Source organism: Dryobates pubescens, chromosome 19 (genome assembly GCF_014839835.1).
Source record: "Dryobates pubescens isolate bDryPub1 chromosome 19, bDryPub1.pri, whole genome shotgun sequence".
NCBI classification, from domain to species: domain Eukaryota; kingdom Metazoa; phylum Chordata; class Aves; order Piciformes; family Picidae; genus Dryobates; species Dryobates pubescens.
The window spans coordinates 18168552-18188285 of NC_071630.1; positions in this window are offsets into that span (position 1 = coordinate 18168552).

A 19734-nucleotide genomic window follows, 5' to 3' on the forward strand; every position below is an offset into this window, starting at 1 on the left:
TGAGGAGAGATAGTGCAAGCAAGAAATAGAACTCAGTGAGGTAGTAGTTTCTTGCAGATTTTTCTTCTGAACTGTTACTCAGTGAAAAGATATCCCTTTCCTTCATGCCATGGAACCATACTGCTGTGCTATCTGTTCCTGGCTGATCCATGGCACAGTATCTTCATCATTTCTATTGAACTTGGGAGACATAAGATCAAGCTGACGCAGGGCTTCCTTACAAAAAGATTCATTGGTTTTTCCACTGAACAGAGTTCTCATTACGGAGGAACACGATCTAATTTCCACTTATACAAAGGATGGGTCCTATAGTTCACAAAAATATATGGAGGGAAAAGGTGTCTTACTCTCTGTCTTTGATCTCTCAGACTTGATCCCCAAATAAGGTCAAAAAAATGCCGTTTGTATTTCCTTTTCATATGCAATTCCACACAGGAGTGACTAGAAGTGGCATTTGTCCCAGGGTACATGGTCAAATGTTTGTAAGAGATTGTATTCCTGATACAGTTACAGGACTCTCTGGAATCTTCTCAGAATGATGGTGGCTCCTCCTATAACTAAACATTTTGATAGTCCTGAAAAATCTTCTCTGAATCACTGGTTTTAGTAGTGTTTATATGCATTAGTATTAGATTTTGCATTTGGTAGTTATTTCATGAAACAGCTTTATTCCACAACTAAGTTAATTACTTCATTGTTGTTTTTTTCTTTTCTGACCAGTCAGGCATACAATTTCTTGCATGCTTTCTCAACTATGATCTGCTTTTATCTAAAAATTAAGAGATGGTGTCTTTCTCTTCTGTATTAGGATTAATCAGGTCTAGTTTAATGTTGGAAGATCACTGATTAGAAAGTTTTGTGTTCTATTATTATTCTGTTTGTAGTCTATTTTTGCCACTAGATTTCTCCAGTTTGCTGGAACGTGTTACTGCTGCAAAAGAATCTAGTAAGGACTGTTGGGTTTGTACTTATAAAACTTGTACAGCTATGAACAAATAGTTGAGATAATTTATGGAAGGTGTGCAAACCTCTAGCAGCCCTCTTAGCAACTGTTAAAACCACAGAAAAAGATTGACCTAACCTTATTTTTTTTTTTTTCCTCAGACTGCATGTGGATTTTATTATGTAGAAGCTTGAAACAAGGAGACAGGCTAGGTCTTCCTAGTAAACATGCTTTGACCTACCCTGATTGTTTTAAAGGATTCCTAAATTAATAATTGTGAAAGTTTTGTGGTGTGTTTTTTTTTTCTTTTTTTAATGAGGCAAATAAAACATTCTTCAGAGAAAATGTTGGTAGAATTGGAATCTGAATTACTTGCTGACACACATTTTTCACGCTCCTCCTCCCAAGTGGATTTTAATTCAGCAATCTGAGAGATTTTACAAAACTAATCATTTGCTTTGATCCTGTGCATACATTCTCCTTGAATAAAGACAAAATCAATAGGAGAAAGAAATTGATGAGAGGAAGAAAAACCATTTTCCTATGCTCTAAAAATGTAGCTCTCCACTGACAAATGGTAGCATATTCTGCAGTTAGCTTATAGCATATCTTAAGGAGAAGGATGCAGGACTTACAAGGGGTCTCTCAATGGAACGTGCCTATATTAGGTGTTGGGGATGATTCAAGTTCACTTTGTCCTCCACCACCTTGTCATCAATTTTCTTAACTTCACCCAGTCGCTGGGAACAGTTTCTGTTTGCCATTGACATGTGCAAGTTAATCAGCGCCATTAATCTGCATTCCAGGTATCTGGAAACTGCATTCCCTGCTACTAATAACACTTTTCTCATACACTTGGAAGCCCCTGGACTGGTGCATGCATCACCTTACTTATCAATACTGTCTGATTTCTTTTACTGTAACAAACTGATTCAGTCTTTATATTGTATAGGAAATGCTTGGGCTTTTCATGAAGGAAATTAATTGTTTAATTCAGCTGACTACCTTGGATTTAACCTGATCTGGAGGATTTCCTAGAATTTCCACAGGCGTATCTGTATCCACAGAGAACTCTGTTCTAATCAATTCACAGGCTTTCAGTGAAGTTTCAATAGACTTTGTAATGTGAACAATTGTACTGCCAGTACAGATTCAGGTAAACTAAAAAGTCTTCATTTTACTTTCACCCATTCATTTGCTAACAGCTTCTTCTGAGTACCTACAATCCACTGCTTCTGAAAGATGTCTTTGTATCTACAACAACAAGAGCATGGATGTAACAACTTCTTAATTGTTTCATCGTGGCTATTTAATAATTTAATTCTGCAGGTCACCAGCTCAGTGTGTGGGCATAACAGTTACAGCTTTCTTGTTGATTTTTCTTCCAAACATACCATTAAGCACTCGTAACAGCATCTTTTCTCTTTCAAAAGGTAAAACTTTGGGGACTACCACATTAGTTTCCCAGTAGGGGAAGGGAAAAAAAAGGAAAACAGGAACACAGAAAGTCTTTATTTTAGATGTGGTTAAGGTACACATAGCATAGGTGCTAGCAAATAGAACCCTTCCACTTTAGGCTCTAAGCCAAGTATAATGCTTACTATCCAGACAGAAATTGTCTCAAAAACCGAGATGAGGGATGAGACCAAGCTCTCTCGGCACTCCTGTGGTTCCTCTCTAGTCATCACTGTATCAACAGTGAAACCTTAATACTGAAGACCATATTATTTTCTAAAAGAACTGACACCAAAGGAGCAGACTATGTGAAATTGCATACAGCAGAAACTTTTGGGTGCACCCACCAGAAGAATACATTTGCAGATAAGTTTCAATAAACATGAAGTGGAGCTAAGTGCGTATAGCCCCTTGTTAGTTATTCTTGGCCATCCACTGTTTGTGGTGGGGCTGTAGTTTCCTGTTATTCCAGCAAATTGTTTTTGCTGACTGTGCAGAGTGGCCACAAGAAGTAGTAAAATAATTATAGCTTTGGAAGGAATGTGGGGTGCCATGTCCTGTATGTAAGTCAGATAGTATCAAGTGTAAGCCAGGACATTGCAAGGTGGTCTTATTGGCTTGTGTTGAATCCCAAGTTTATCGGAAAAGTCGATAGGAAATGAAGGTACACCGCACGTCCCTTGGGCAGAACTTAGAATTTACTTCAGTGATACCTTTCCTGATCTCATCCCTGACAGTATTTCCTAAAAGCAAATAGATGTGTAACAATTTGAGACTTACAAGATGAAGCACCAATATTTCTATTGGTCCAACAAGCTGCAAAAATCTGTGCAAAGCCATCTTCATTTTTTTTCACCAGAAACCTCTACCCAAAATAACCTGTATAGCTAAAACTCTCTGCTCTCCATATATATGTATTCTGCCTTTTTTCTTTGCAAAATAGAAGAAAAAGATTAATTTCTCCAATTCTGTAGGAAAAGAAAAATATTGAAAGATTTTTTTTTTTTTTTAAGTGGTTTCCTCTTTTTTTTGGTATGTTCCTACCAGAATCTTATTTGCCACGGGAAAAGTACAGATGTTTTTACTTTCACTGTTATATCTTGTACAGGGCATGTGCTGCTTTTAATTGCAACCTTTATCCCTACCGAGGCCTGTGCAAGTATTACTAAGAGCAGTGTACTAGCCACTACGTTTAGACTGAGACAAAAGCTAATCTTCTGTGTCAGAGGTTTAGTGTACTGGATTTATTCATACCTTTGCAACCTTCACTAGTACATTAGAATTCTTCAGGCCAAATTAATCCTAAGTGAAGTCAAGCATAATAAATTCTCAGGCCACTATCTAGTTCCGTGACATGTGACAAATACCATAGCATAAGATGAAACTAGAGAGGGATGTAACTGGAACAGGAAAAAAAAAGTAGCAGTTGTAAGTACTCATGGGCACAAACATTATCTGTTAATGACTAATGAATGAATCAAGTATAGACTCCAAAGAAAGGATCCTAGGAGTCAAATCAGGAAAAAGACCATGCTTTGTATTGTACAGGCAGGCATAAATCTGATTTTTAGAGAGAGTGCTCCAAATTGTTATCTCTTTGTTTCAGAATGCAGGTTGCTTTTTTTATTTCAATAGCTGTGAAATATGTGTAGAAGTGCCAAGATATTGATTCCTTCAGTTATGTTTATGTGGTGTCATTGATCAAAGCAGAAACCACATAGAATGCCATTGATCTAAATGGGGGTCAGGTTGAAACATCTGAGGAAAGAATATGGTATTTTGGTTCCATAGGAGCAAAACACCAACTAGATTAATTCATTCACATGAACTTTTCTGAGTCACAATCTGTTCCTGTACATACTGAGACTTGAAACATGTCTGTTTCAACAGCAGGGAATAGAGGCATTCAAGTCTTGTATTTGTTGCTGTAGTGAGCAATAAATTGGCAAGAGCTAGTATAATATTAACCTCCTTTAATTGCAGTCTCCTCATCTGTTTGCTCTTCTGTATATATTTAGTTGAACAGTCTCCAGGTGCTGTGGTGTTTCCAGTGTGATCACTAATAAATGACTGTGCAGTTCATTTTCAGATATCAGTGACGAATGTGACTCTTTCAAAATATTAAAGCAAATACTTAATCAATTCATATCTGTTGTTTCCATACAGACTCTTTCAGGCACTTATAAGAGGTTAGATTCAGACTACAGATCATTTACCAGATAATACATCATTTAAGCATATTACCAAATCCAGAAATTATCAGAGAAGACAATGGAGATACCACAGATGAAAAATGCAAATGGACATCTGGGAGTCTGGTGAATAGGAAAATGAGTGACTTGGCAGGTGGCACTCTAGCAATACCTAGTTCAAATTAGGGAATACTTTTAAGAGTGAAAATGGCAAATATTTAATGAAATGCAAATTCAAGGTGAGGAACATACAGTAGGTGAAGAAATCCTGAATTTTTAACATATTGCAGACTAGGTGCTCTGTGTAGACAACTAATCAGCACTTAAACCTTGATCAGATGTCTATGCAATGCGATTCTGGCTGAACTAATTCATCCTGTAGACTTCTTTATTTCCATTTTCCATTATATAGTACTGCTGTATTGTCTCTAAAAGAGGGGATAATTTGTGACTGAGAGCGTGTAGTACCATCATGGCTGATTCTTGTGAGTGTTTATGAAGTAAAATTTTTATCAGAATGAGGTTTGCAGAGTCACAACTTTCTGAAAATGCTTTTTTTACAAATGTTTTGTGGAAAGTGCCACACATCCAACATGAATTGCTGTGTAGCAAAGCATTTGTATACTACCTGGATGAAATGTAAACAAAAGTGAGCATTTCTAAAACATTTAGTTTTGTTGCCCCCATTAGGTTTCTTGCAGTGCATCCCAGTTTAATAACTTCAATGGAGAAGTGATATCTCTAAGGTTCTCACAAGGAAAATATTTGCTAGTCAGTTCTGACTCATGAAATTTGGGGGGTTCACTGAATTATGTAGCTTTACAGAAAAAATTATCCATCATTCCTATACAATACCCTAACTTACAAAAGGCCTGATTTATATCTGTTTCCAGAGGTCTCCCAGACTGGGGATACAGGTGGGAGATGACTGGAAAACAGGTTCTACTGTATTATACAGCATGTTTTTTAAAGCCACAAAATAGCAGAAGATTTGCATTTGCATATGCATTACTGATTGTTATTGTCTCTGGGGCTAATTATTCTTGCAGTATTAATTTAACTACTTAATTCTTGAAGTAATCCTGTTGAGGTGCATTTTACACAGCTGGCAGAGGGGGCTAGAGCAGCAAGCATGAGGGGTTAATTGACTTTTATTGAAACAGTTTTTAGCTTGCTCTTGTCTTCATCCTTAAGCAATACTGCTCCACTGTAAACCAAGATCTACTGGGACATTTTTAAAAAAGATATATAGGTTAGTGGAAAACTAAATTTCATTTGTGTTGCTTCATTTCCCCCCCCTCCCCCAAGATATTCTAGTGATGAAAAGGATAAGGTCATTGCTTCTGGGTCTCTTTTTCTTAAGGTAAACATACTGTATTCTCCTGCCCACGAAAGGGCAGATGTTGCTCTTTTTTTCAGAGACATTTGCATACACTTCAGTTTGTGGAACAGAAACTGTAGTAATTCAGTAGGTAGCTACTTTTGCTTAGCTTACATGAAGCACTGGAGGTAGATTTGAGGGAAGAAGTCTTACCCTTTAAAGTGATTTTTCAAATCTCAAATTTTATTGTAGTTATTTCTAATCATTTGCTACTGGTAGTATTTTACTGTTATCACCATTCAGTGTGTTTCAGCTGTATTAAAGATTTAAACTAAAGTTTTATGGAATATGCTTGTTTAGAATTCAGATGATTTTATGGATTATTATTCATAATGTCTGTCACTTACAGAAAAAAAAATCATCTCTTTAATATGCATTTAATGCTTGTAATATAATTTTATATTAAATAAGATCTGGTTTTAGCAGTTGTATTCGTATAGCTATGGGAAAGATCCATTTTCTCCATAAACCCTTAGGTCTGAGGTTTATGGCTTCTCAGCATATAACATAACATATATATGTGGTTTTTTGCAAAAGATGGAAGACTGTAAATAGAATACAAAATAGGTATTTTAATATGAATGAATGCTTACTGGTAACTAGCAGTAAATCAGCAGTGTGGATCTCTTCTCTTGCTGTATGTTTCATAAAATCATTTTCTTAGGAAACAAAAGCAGAAGAGAAATCTTGGAAGGCATCCTAAAAGCAGACAAATCAAACTTGATTCCTTTTTATTTTTACCTACAAGAAACTCCCATTGTTTGGTTTTATGCTTGACATTGAACTGGGCAGGTGTGTCCACATAAGGTGCAACAGGGAAGGATTTGCATGCTGGCTTGCTGAAGTGACAGAATTGTGCAAAATAACTGCAGTAGTCTGGCAAGCTTCAGGAAGCAGGTGGATCTGAGGTACCTGTCTCCAAAATTACAATGCTGAAAATGCCTGCTTACCTGCTGCCTAACCCAGGAGGCATCTACACTCTCCCCCTCACGTTATTATTTGTCAGATTCCTTTTCTGTACATCTTGACATGCCTAAAATTGCTCCACTTTTGATGGATCTGAGTGGTATAGTCTATATCTGTGAACAGATTTGGGATCCAGAAATTCTGTCTGTATATGTGAATGTGCCATATGGTGAATAGGAGAATTTGTATATGAATAGCAGAAGGTATAAATTTACATGCAAACGAAAATATTGATACTGATTTTTACTGAATACACACAACCCTGTTTATTTAGAAGACTTAGAAACCTTTTCTTCTCTTGTATTTTTACATGTGTTCACTTGCAATTCCAAGGGCTGTTAATATTAAGCATATGTATGTGAGATATGTATGATAGAAAAAATAGTTTAACTTATTACCAATCAAATCAGAGTAGGAAATGAAATATTGAAAACACCTACCTCTCCCCTCTTCCTGGGCTCAGCTTTGGCAATTTTGGCCAAATTGCAGAGGACACTAAATTTGGCATGAAAAATGATAGAATTTCAGGTTAGAAGTTCTTGTGAAATTATCAGAATTCAGATAGCATAAACCAAGTCAACAAAGTGATTATAGCAATTATAGGATTAAAACATCTTCCTTCAGATTAGCTACCACATATCATGTGTCTGTAGGATCTTCAATGAAGTGTTTTTAAAATGTCTCCTGACATGATTATTTTTGTTTCTTCTGTATTCTGTGTCTTATTTACCTTTGCCTGTGAAGACTTATTCTGTCTTGAAGGTACAGAAGATCTTATACACATTCTTGTGCTTGAGATTATACATTAATATTTACCCATTGAAATAATGTTCTGAATTGCTCAAGAAAAGAAAATCATTACAAAACTTGGTTGTTATATTTGAAGTGTTTGAGAGATCAAATACCAGGCCATGAAGTCTAAAAACCCCTTGTGTTTTGCCCCAGCTGAATATTTGTTGAAATACCTTCTAAAATAGGCATTGAGTTTAGGTTTTCTAAGTTAACTCTCTCACTGCAAATCTTTGTATGCGATTCTACAGCTGTGGGTAGGCAGTAGTAACTGGAACAGTCTAGAGAATGCTTTAAAAAAAAATCCAGAAACACTTTTATTATGTGTCATAAGACAGCTGTAGTGCAACTGAAATGGCTTGATTTTTGATCCACAGATGGTGACATTCATTAAAGGACTTAAGGAGATTATGTGCTGTTTTCACATTTCTGGGAGATACTTGGAGTTGCATTTGAGAGGATACAAGGTGTTACTTCAAAGTCTATATGCAAGATGAAAAGAGTGAAGGTGATGTTTTAATTCATGCAGATGATTTTTGTAGCTTGTCATATAGTAAAGTAAAATTAATTTACTCAATCCATGGATTTAAACAACCTGGAAAATTACTTTGATCTTGTATGAAAACTACAGAGGGAAAGGTTTAGAATTGTGGAACAGGGAAAGACAATTACTCTGGGCAAAATCAATGAGACTATGCACAAGGGAGAGAGGGATGCTCAGCATGAGTTAAGGGTTAGTAGATAGAAGCCTTTTGTTCGAAATTCTATCCTGTGCTGAGTACCAAAACAGACATATCACACGAACCAATTAAGGACCATTTAAGACTGATGTACCTTTTCATTAAGTCTCTCTTAAATGTAAAACCTGGCTAGGTCCCATCAATCAAATATTCACTTAAAGGTGATCACTAAATGTAGTAGAAAAGCTTTTCCTATAACATCCCTTTCTTTTGACCAGGAACAATCTTGGTGAAAAGCTTAAAAACAGTCCATAGTAACAGAAGGTTAAAAGGTAGTCTATGCTTTTATAAGTTCCTAGTTTATTTATAATAGACACAATTTTGCTCTGGAAGGCTGCAGTTCCTCATAAAGCAGCTTGTGAATTAATAAGAAAGAATACTAACTGTTTGCATGATTATTAATTAGTCATCCCACCTTTCTTTATCATCACTTAACTCTATTAAGCTTAATGTTTACACATATACTGTATTAATGATCTCACATGCACATAGCAGTGAAATACATAGTGATTAATGAAGCAATAATCATATAAAACACTATCAATATCATCACTGTTAATGTTAATTCCATCAATTTGCAGCAGTATGGATAAAACTGGATCACAATTTGAGACATACTTTTAGAGGACAGAATTTCTTCCCAGATAAAATGAATTCTAGAGGATCAAAACCCAATGAAAAAAAGTCACTGCCTTTCTGGGATACTCTGCAACAGAGAAAACCCAGCCACCCTCCCCACAAAAACCCAACAAACCCACCCCATGAAAATAAGCTGAGTTTCTAGTGAGACCAGTACAATAACAAGAAATCTTGAAGTTCTCATTTGTTTTAGCTCTTCTTTCATGACCTCATGATATGACAATTATCCTTTTGAAGAGCAGTTTTTCGCTTTTCTGTGAGTTCTAACAAATTTTGATCAGGAGGACTATCTGTGAAAACTCATAAGAAGACAACAAAGAGAGTGAGATGTACAGTAAAATCTGCATGTAAAGCACTTCAAAGACAAGATTCAGAAGTTATAAATTGACACTCCTTTGGATCATTTATCAGTTCATACCACTGGGAGTCTCATCCTGGAATGGTTTTATTTCAGAAGAGTAGGAACACAACGCAGTGTTCGGAATAGCAATGGGAACGTTTTCATTGCACAGCTCAGTGAAATAAATGCCTCATGAAATGAAGGGCCAGGGCATTTAAAACAAGGAAAAGAAAGCATTTTATGCTGCAAATAGATGGGCCATGGATTTTTCAATGGCAAAAAGATGGATAACTTGTGTAATGCGGCTGAGTAATTTATGTTTGCTAAAACTATTTGTAGCTGTGATAATACAGATGATCGAATCTTATCTGTCAGAGTGATATGATGAAAAGGGAACACTTCTTTCTTTTTCTTTCCATCATTTCATAGTCAGTTAGATATTTTATGGGTACATAGAGACATAAAGTATGAGAGGAGCTATAGAACAGTAGATGGACCCACTATGACAAATTCTCTATTACTTGCTCTGCAAATACCCAATCCAGAATGCCCATTGTGGCCAAACTGTGGAAAATACTGCTATTTAAAGAGTTAGTTTGGACAAGCAAAGCTGATAAATGTTAGAGCTAAAATAAAACTATAGAGCAGAGTTAAGTGACTTAATAATAATATTTATAACTTTTTTTATTCGTGTGACACCTGATTTATAGAGCTGTAATTCCTACTGATTTCAATGGGTTCCTTCAGATTTACATTACTATAAATGTCAGTGAGCTCAGTTCCTGCACAAAAAGGTATTTCCAGTTCAGATTTTTCTGTCTCGATGCTGTGTTGCAGAAGTCCAAGCAATATTTTCTCTGTTGTCAATTTTGGTCAAGACATATTCGCTGTAAAAGGTTCTGGAAGAATTCTGTCACATTAATACTTTCTAACTGAAGGCATCATTTGCCAGAGCCTATATTCAGTGTCACACTCTTTAAAAGAATTGCTCTTGGCATCACAGCCTAATGGTATTACAAATCCTGTCACAGTATCAATAGTGAAGTGGTAAGAGAGTTAGAAATAGTAGAATGGAGCTCCATAGCCATATAGCTTGGAAAAGAATCATCTGACTCTTCTCTTGCTCATACCAATGAAATGTCAATCTCAACTATCCTGATTTATAGTCTGATTGGAGGATCATTGAAATCAATCTTCACCTGTCCAAGGGAAACAAAAAATTCCAGTTTAAGTGTTCCACAGTGTTCTAAATAAGAAGAAACCTGAACTTAGTGTGTAAACAGAGCAGTAGTATCATGACTTGTTTCAGATTTAACAAGGAAGTAATTCACTTCAGCAAAATATTCTTTAAGATAAATTGTAAAGCAAGATCATATAATTCAACAGACTCCACATGGACAGTCTCATCTGTCCAGCAGCCACCGAAGATAGTATCAAGCAATGTCAAGTGTAACCATATCAGACTACCAGCTGCAGCCTGTCACATAGTCCCAAACAGTTAAATGGGTAAATCATAAAAGACAAAAAAACCCAAACCCAAATGCAAACAACCTCTCCACAAAAAAACCCAAACCACACCACACCAAACCCAACCCTAGGTATTTATTTAGGTCTTTCTACACATTTATGAAAGCTAAATAAGAGAACTAACAAGACAGCAACAATCTAGAAAGCTTGCAGAATTTCCTGAAAATAAATGGCTGCGTTCAGGTGGTGTGTACACCTTTTCATATGCAAGCCTCCTAGTAACAGTAAAACCAGAAGTGTTTAGTATAGCAAATGTTTATGTTTGCCAGGATTGTTAGTGACTTCAATCTATTATTTTATATAATTAGTTGGGTTTCAATTTTAAGTCTTCACAAAGGCTGTAAGCTCTTCATGAGAATAATTGCCTATTCTTGTCAGTTCTGATAGGATAAGAATTTCTGTGCATTGCTGGTATAGAAAAAGATCAGCAGGAACAAGTAAGCATAGCTAAAACTGAAACAACTTGAATATATTAGAATCATTCAATCAGTTTTGGGGTTTTTTTGCTATCAGTTTCTTTAAGATTGTTTTATATGTTTACCAAGAAAAAAAGTGAAGGCACTTCTAAAGGACTTGTATTTTGCTGATGCATTTAGTTTTCTTTCTGTAAAACCATCAGAAAACTTAGTGGCTCCCTAAAGTATATTTAAATATTCTTTGACGAATTCTCTTGTGTCATGCTTGATTGTGCATATGTCACACAATTGCAAAGAATGTGTGCAGTGGGAGCAATCACTTCTCCCATATAGCTTTAATATGACCTCAGATATCATTGTGAACAATTTACATACGTTATCTTTGTGCGGGAGGACCATGGTTAATGCAGTCCTTCAGCAGAAAGATACTTGTCTTCTTGGGGGAAGATTCTTACCTGCAAAGCAAGTGTTCAGTTTGAATATAAGGAAAAGTTAGCATCCTTTCTTGTAGTGTGGCATGCCTAAGGGAGTCAGGAAAACTGAGAAGAAAAAATAATCAAATATCTTTGCAGTTTTAAACCACATTCTTTTCATGTGTCCATGTGTCAACCGTTCACTGAATCAGGAAGCAAATGTAGTCTTGTATTGGACTCAAAGAATGTCCTTGCAGATGGGATTTATTATAATCCTTCATTCTGCTACTGAGTTACTCATTACAGTTCACCCGTGTCACTGCTACCACCTTAAAACCATCCTTTCTAAGAGCTCTTGTATGATTTTTGACTGTTCTTTCTTTTTTCCCCCTCATGTTGTGTCAGCATTTCAAGTCTGGTTAGTACTGCACAGAATTGACATTTCAGTATCCTCTTGATTTTAGGCACCTGGAAAAGAAAGGATGAAAGGAGTTGTTGTTGTTGTTAAAGGATATGCAAAGGAAAAGCAAGATTCTGCACTTATGATTACACTGCAGGCAATTTGTTTGTGATCTGTGTATGAAAATTCAGGATAATTACTGCTTGCTATTACACTAGCATTGTGAGTCTGATGTCTTTGGACTTTTATTAAGACTGGAGTGAGCACAGGCTCACCCTTGTCACTACACTTGAGTCCCTCAGTCCTGTTCTGTACACTCATCTTGAGTATGTCCCCTGCCCTTCTCTGCCCTCAGTCTGGTCTCACTCTTTTCAGGTGTCCAGGATCCAGACTCTTGTAGCGTCTCTCTTCTTGACCACTTAGTCTCTGTCTCCTCCACTCTACTGCCCCTTTCCAGTGTCTCTCAGTTCTGTCTTCAGTCTCTTTGCATCGGATGTCCCAGTTTGTGTCCCTAGAAACCTTTTTATCCCTCTCTAATCAAATGCAATGCCTGGAAATGGCTGAACTGCTCTGACATTTTTAAACTCTGACACTATTATGCCATTAATTCACAATATGTGATTTCACCAAAATAGTCTGTTCTTGTTACCATGAAAATTAGTGACAATATCTCTGGTCATCACTGCTAGCTATCTTGTGCTGTGTTTTAAATATGTTCACATATATCACTAATAACAAAATATGGAAGTACATCCCAGTTTAAACAAAGTCGTGTAGATAGTGAAGGGCAACAAAGCTGGTGAGGGGTTTGGAGCACAAGCCCTATGAGGAGAAGCTGAGGGAGCTGGGGTTGCTTAGCTTGGAGAAGAGGAGGCTCAGGGGAGACCTTACTGCTGTCTACAACTGCCTGAAGGGAGATTGTAGCCAGGCGGGGGTTGGTCTCTTCTCCCAGGCAACCAGCACCAGAACAAGAGGACACAGTCTCAAGCTGTGCCAGGGGAGGTTTAGGCTGGATGTTAGGAAGAAATTCTTCATAGAAAGAGTGATTTGCCATTGGAATGTGCTGCCCAGGGAGGTGGTGGAGTCACCATCACTGGAGGTCTTTAGGAAGAGACTGAATGGGGTGCTTGGTGCCATGATTTACTTGAATAGATAGTGTTGGAGGATAGGTTGGACTTGATCTCAAAGGTCTTTTCCAACCTGGTTTATTCTTTTCTATAATTCTATCCATTGATAGTATAAGAAGAATGTATAAGTGGAGGGCTTTTTATTACTACCAACACACCTTTTTTACTTCAAAAACAGGAGAGGAGAAGTTCTTTGATGGTTATTCTACTTTTAATCAATTTGTAGCATCATGAATTAATGTAAGTAGAGTGAAGACTGAAGTTTCACTTCGACACTCACTGTACATTAAGATTTAATGGCCTAGACTTATTTACACCTAAATGAGATTTTTAATGGTCTAATTAACACAATGTATCAGTTTGCCTCTTTAAACTGAGCCACTCTGAGGTAGTATCTTTTAGTAATTTCAAATGTTTAATAAAAGATGAAAGTCTTCCATTATTTTAAGTGAGAACAGTTCCAACAATGTTTCATCTTAACTGCCTCCAAAATGAATTTTACATTCAGAATAAATTAAAATTCAGAGATATTTGAACATTTTGGGTAGGGAAAAAAGGTAAATAAATGTTTAGATATTGATAAACTCCTATAGGAGAAATTCTAGCTCCCAGGAACTGCTGTTTTCAAAAGAAGATCCTGCTTGTCCTAATGAAGTGCAAGAGGTCTAGTCTGTGAAATGAGAATCATGGTCTTCTCAATACTGAGAAAAATCAGTCCTCTGTTTCTCTCAGCTGCTGAGTCAAATTTGATCTGTGGTAGATTAAGATGAGTGCTATGGGGTTTGTGTTGTTAGGAAGTCAATTTATGAAATACTTTTCACAGATTTTTGTAAAACATTCTTTTCAGCTGTGTTAGCTAGAATTCAATTTACATCAGAATAAGTCTAATATGTCAATTATCTGAATTATATTTTGTCTGGAGGCTTCCAGGTACTTTGTACAGACAAATGTTACCCTTGATTTTTCAAGAGCAGGAAGCTGGGATATAGAAATGATTCAGGACTTCCACAAGATCACAGAGAATACTGAGTGACAGACCTTCATCTTAGCTAATTCATAACATTGTGGCAGAAGCTAACATTTCTGACATGCAATAGTAACTTACATAAGTGGCAAACTTCAGGTACAAGAGGACCCCATTGGTTTCCATGGAGCTGCTTGTATGAATCAAGTTCAGCACTCACATAAGGTATTTGCAGGATTATGGCTTTACATATGGTGGAGAATTGAGCTTTATATAACCTTTAAATAGATTCCAAATCCTTTGTGCTTCCCATTGTCCTGTGTTGCCTCTCTCTTAAACAGGGCATATCAGACAGCCAAGAGAACTGAGCAGACAACTGGAAGGGAGAAGGCTGTCTCCTATGAATTAAAAAATCTAAAGGCTGACCCCCCAAATCATAGGCTTCAGTTTCAATAACTTCCATGGCTTTGATATCAATCCTGTGATTCTATTTTGGTTCATCTTCTGATTTTTGAACTCCTGGGGTTGACTACACTGACATCATCTCTAAATTTGGTGAGGAGAGAAAAAGGCAAGCATTGTCAGGGTGAAGGAGCCTGAACAGCAGCAGCTGCTGATCTGCTCAGTCAACACAGTCTGTTTTATTACATGGTTTGAGATCAAAGGTTTCTCAACTATATTTTTAATGCATTAAATAAAAGCTTATTTGTTTTTTGACTGAGGTGATTATACCTTTGGTGAGGTGCTGCCACTTGTTTTGCAATGTAATAAAGACTGTTAATCTTGTGATAGACACAGGGGGGCAAAATGAGCGTCACTCAAACCTCTATTATATTGCATTCACAGTCAGGATGTTGGGAAAACAGACCCCCATCTCTGAAGTTGTGATTATCCCTGCTTTATGTGCATTGCATCAGATTCTCCTGCTAGGTCTAGGGAGCTATGCAATTTAAATAAATAATAACAGCGCATGGCAAGACCACCAAGATCAGAGCAGGGCATACATCTGTTTGAGTTCTACCTCAGGAGTATTTTTAGTCTCTGTCCCTTAGAGAAAGGATTTGTGACAAGAAATTGGGAAACATTAAGGGAATTTACTGTCACTGCACTGCAGTCCATGAAGTACTGTAGACTGTAATTAGTCCTTCATCTTACCATCAGTAGTAGGTCAGTGTTTTTTGTGACAGACTGTTGAATCCAGGGAGCTTGTGAACCCACTAACTGCAACCTGTTCTGAGACAGTTCTAGAGAAAAACCTCACCGCTGCAACGAAGCTGTGGCTGTGTCTGTATGGCACAGAACCACAGAGTGATGGGGGTTGGAAGGGACCTCTGGAGATCATCCAGTCCAACCTCCCTGATAATGCAGAAAAGCCTAGATCAGGTTTTGAAAGACTGCACAGAAGGAGACTCCACAATCTCCCTGAGTAGCTCTGTCTCTTCATCCAGGTCATTGATGAAAAGTTGAACAAGACTGGACCCAGTACCTACTCCTGGGGAACACCACTAGCTATGGGCCTCCAGCTAGACCCTGCACTGTTGATCACAGCCCTCTGTACTCTGTCATTTAACAAGTTCTCAATCCACCTGTCTGCTCATCTAACCCACACTTCCTAAGGTTACCTATGAGGAGGTTATGAGAGACAGTGTCAATAGCTTTGCTGAAGCTGAGGCAGACAACATCTACTGCTCTCCCCTTGTCTACCCAGCTGGTCACACCAGTATAGAAGACTATCACATTGGTCAAGCATGATTTCCCCTCATGAACCCATGTTGATTATTCCTGGTGAGCTTTTCTTCCATATGTCTAGAGATGACCTCCAGAATGAGCTGTTCCAGGAATGGAGAGGAGGCTGACTGGCCTGTAGTTTTCTGTGTCCTCCTCTTTGCCTTTTTGAAGACTCAAGTGACATAGGCTTTCCTCCAGTTCACAGGAACCTCACCTGTTCTTTGACCTGTCAAAAATGGAGATCAGCTTGGCAATAACCTTAGCCAGCTCCTTCAGCACTTGTGGGTACATCCCATTGGGGCCCATGGATCTGAGGGCATCCATCTCGTCTAGGTGATCTTTAACCCAATCTTCCTCAACTAAGGGAGAGTTCCTTCCTTGATACTTTCTCTTTTATGCCCAGGGACTGAAAGATGGCCCTAGCAGTAAAGAATGAAGCAAAGGTGGCATTCAGTAACTCCATATTCTCTGCATTCTCTGTCATCAGGTCACTCACCTCATTCTCCAGTGGGTCCCCATTTTGCCTGGAGTTCCTTCTGCTGCTGCTGTATTTGAAGAAGCCATGCAATATCTCATACCAGTGAGCAAGTGCTGACTGAGTACTAGAAGTCAGTGAGCAGCAATTAGCACAGTGCTCTGTTTGTGTTTCTTACTCTGACAGGGAGAAGATGTCAGTACTGCAATTCTACTACTAGTAGTACCGTCAAAGTTGGGAACTTTGCCTAACCCTGCACTGTGCTAGAGAGACATAGAGCTGCTGACATGGGAACAGAAAGGGGAAATCCTGGCTCTCATTAGAGTCAGTAGGAATTTCTGTGATATTTCAGTTGGTTCAGGATTGCACACATGGGCTTTTTACTGGCTCAGAGTTTCTCACCTATATATGGGTTCATCCCACAGGTGACATCATCACAGCCTGTTCAACATAATTCTCTTTCTTCATCCAAATTGTTTTGCATCTGCTATAAACTGAAGAAGAAAAGATAAATCTCTGGCAATGTCTTGCCTGTTTAGATGGAAAGGTCTTTAGGAACAAGGACTTCTTTTTTACTGTCTGTTGCTATAGTGCCTGGCATAATAGGGTTCTGGGTCTTGGTTAGAGTCAATGCAGAATCCTCATTGTAGTGATAAATGTTCCTGAGGAAGCAGAAAAATACAACAGCTACTCTAATGCACTCATGCACCATAATGGCACAAAAACATTTCATACACAGACAATTCACATTATGTGTGGGATTACACCTTGATATGAAAAAAACTTCTTAGGTACTAAAAATAATCCTTCTTGTAGCACCAATGATCTTGCAGTAACTCAAATGATTTTATAGAGTCAAAAGCTCTCTTTCACATGCATACAGCTGCCATGCATTCTAATGTGGCACTGAACTCAGGGAAATGCAGCTAAGCAGGAGGTGAAATGCAAAAACTATTTAACAGTGCAAAAGCTGCAAGACAGAATGTGAGCTAAAAAATTGCACTGTGTTAATGTGGTGAGGTGGATTTAAATAAGTGTAAAACTATCTGCTGGGATGGATTTTGGCAAGAAGACCAAACTTAGCATTCCCTCATGCCATCCAAAATATGTCATCTCCATGCTCTCAGATGAAAGTATGCAGGAACTTTCCAGTAAGCAATGCTTTAGAAAATGCTGAGTTACCAAACCTAAAAGTATTTCTTAGGAAACTCTCTGGGTCTCTGGGACTTGTTTGGGTTTCTTTTTGGTTGTGGGGTTTTGTTTTTTTTGCGTGGGTGGTTGGTTGTTTTGTGTTTGCACAGGTGTTTTTTGGTGCATTTTGTTTGTGGTTGGTTTTGTTTGTTTTTCTGTCTCCCTTATTCGTTGCTATGCAGCAGACCTTCTTTGTGGCCTTGCTCTGATTCCAGGGCACCCACCAGGCTTCCTGCAGCTCAACTGAGAGCTGAACCTGGAGCTTACCTAGAATAGAGTAGAATAGACCAGGTTGGAAGAGACCTTCAAGATCATCACGTCCAACCTACCAATCAATCTAACCCACCTAAACTAAACCATGGCACCAAGCACCCCATCAAGTCTCCTCCTCAACACCTCCAATGATGGTGACTCCACCACCTCCCCGGGCAGCCCATTCCAAAGGGCAGTCGCTCTCTCTGTACAGAATTTCTTCCTAACATCCAGCCTAAACCTCCCCTGATGCAGCCTGAGACTGTGTCCTTTTGTTCTGGTGCTGGCTGCCTGAGATGTCTTTGCTATAGCTGGAAACACTGAATTTCTGTGGACACTCCTGCAGCATTGATTTATCTCTTCACAGCAAAGAACTTGGATATCTTAACTGTTGCCCCAGCACCTGGCCTGTGAAGGTGGGAGGCTGGAAACCATAGGAAAGCTGGCCCAGTAGTGGCTCATTCTTTTGCACCCCCAGTACTGGGCACTGTAAATATCAAGAATGCTGGTTAATGTGTGGATGCTCATATTTCTGAGGCTGTTAAATGAGAAATCAACAACCCCAGGAGCCCTAAGGCTCTCAGATCTGCTTTTGGAATGGAATATTTCCCAGGTTCATCCAAGATTTGTTCAGGTGGACCCATATATTTCAGACAAAATAGTCAGCACCAAACTAATTTTAATTCAATTGAAAATCCACTGGAATCCTCTTTTTTAATCTCATTCAATACAGAAACGTGGATCTGAGATCTTGACTTCAAGTGAAACACCTCCAAGCACTGCCTGAGGAATTACTCAGCACTCAGTCTTTGGACCAAGTACTTCACACTGAATTGGTAGCGTTACTCCAGACTCGTCTGCTTGGTGAGTTGCCATCTGAGATTGTCCAAGTTAGTCGTTCTTAGCCTGTGAGTTGTGGCATATCCAGAGTGAGAGGCTGATAATGTTTGTTGCTTAATACTTGGTTGTATATGCTTTACACTGTAGCCATTAAATGTTTCTAAAACCTTCAGATATTCTGGTTTCTAACCACAACTTTTACATTGCCAATATGCATTAAAGCATACGTACACTATTCTTACTCATGGTGTGTGCAGAGTCCAAAGCTTTGTGACTCTGTTACACAGAATCTCCCTGTGCCTTCACAGCTATAATCTTTCCTCTTGACAGAAACTTAGAAAATAGCTGTGGATGTTCAAGATGCTCCCTGGTACCCATGATGATGGTTTCTTGCATCAGAGTTAATAGCTGTAGAAGGACTGAGCACAACTGACTGGTGCTAAGAAATGTCATTCTGTTTGCATTAAATGGTATTTGTCTTGTGCCAGCGTGGAAGGAAATTAACACCACTTTAACAGTCTCTAATGAGGATGTAATTAGGATGAAGTTTGCACATGGTGTAGTAAATAAGAACAATGACAGCTCTCAAAATACATTCAATAAATACTCAAGAGATGCAATAATTCACCAGTAGTTAGTCGTGATCACATTTTATTAGCAATCAGGAGGTATTTAATGGGTTTATGTATGTATATATAAAGGCAAGGGTGGCTGAAGCTGTAGGCTGGTACCTTGTCCTATTTATGTCCTTCCATGAGGACTAGGTACTCTTGTCATGCAAAAGCTGCTTTTGCAGGTCATTTGTAGGAAAGCTTGTCTGGGAATCTTGTATCGCGGCACATCTTCCTCTGCAGTACCTGAGAATGAAAATGAATTTGGCACTCGCACAAAAGCACTGAGAATTGAATACCCAACGCCAGCTCTCTGGCTGTAGTAGGACTGCTCCTAAGTGGCCT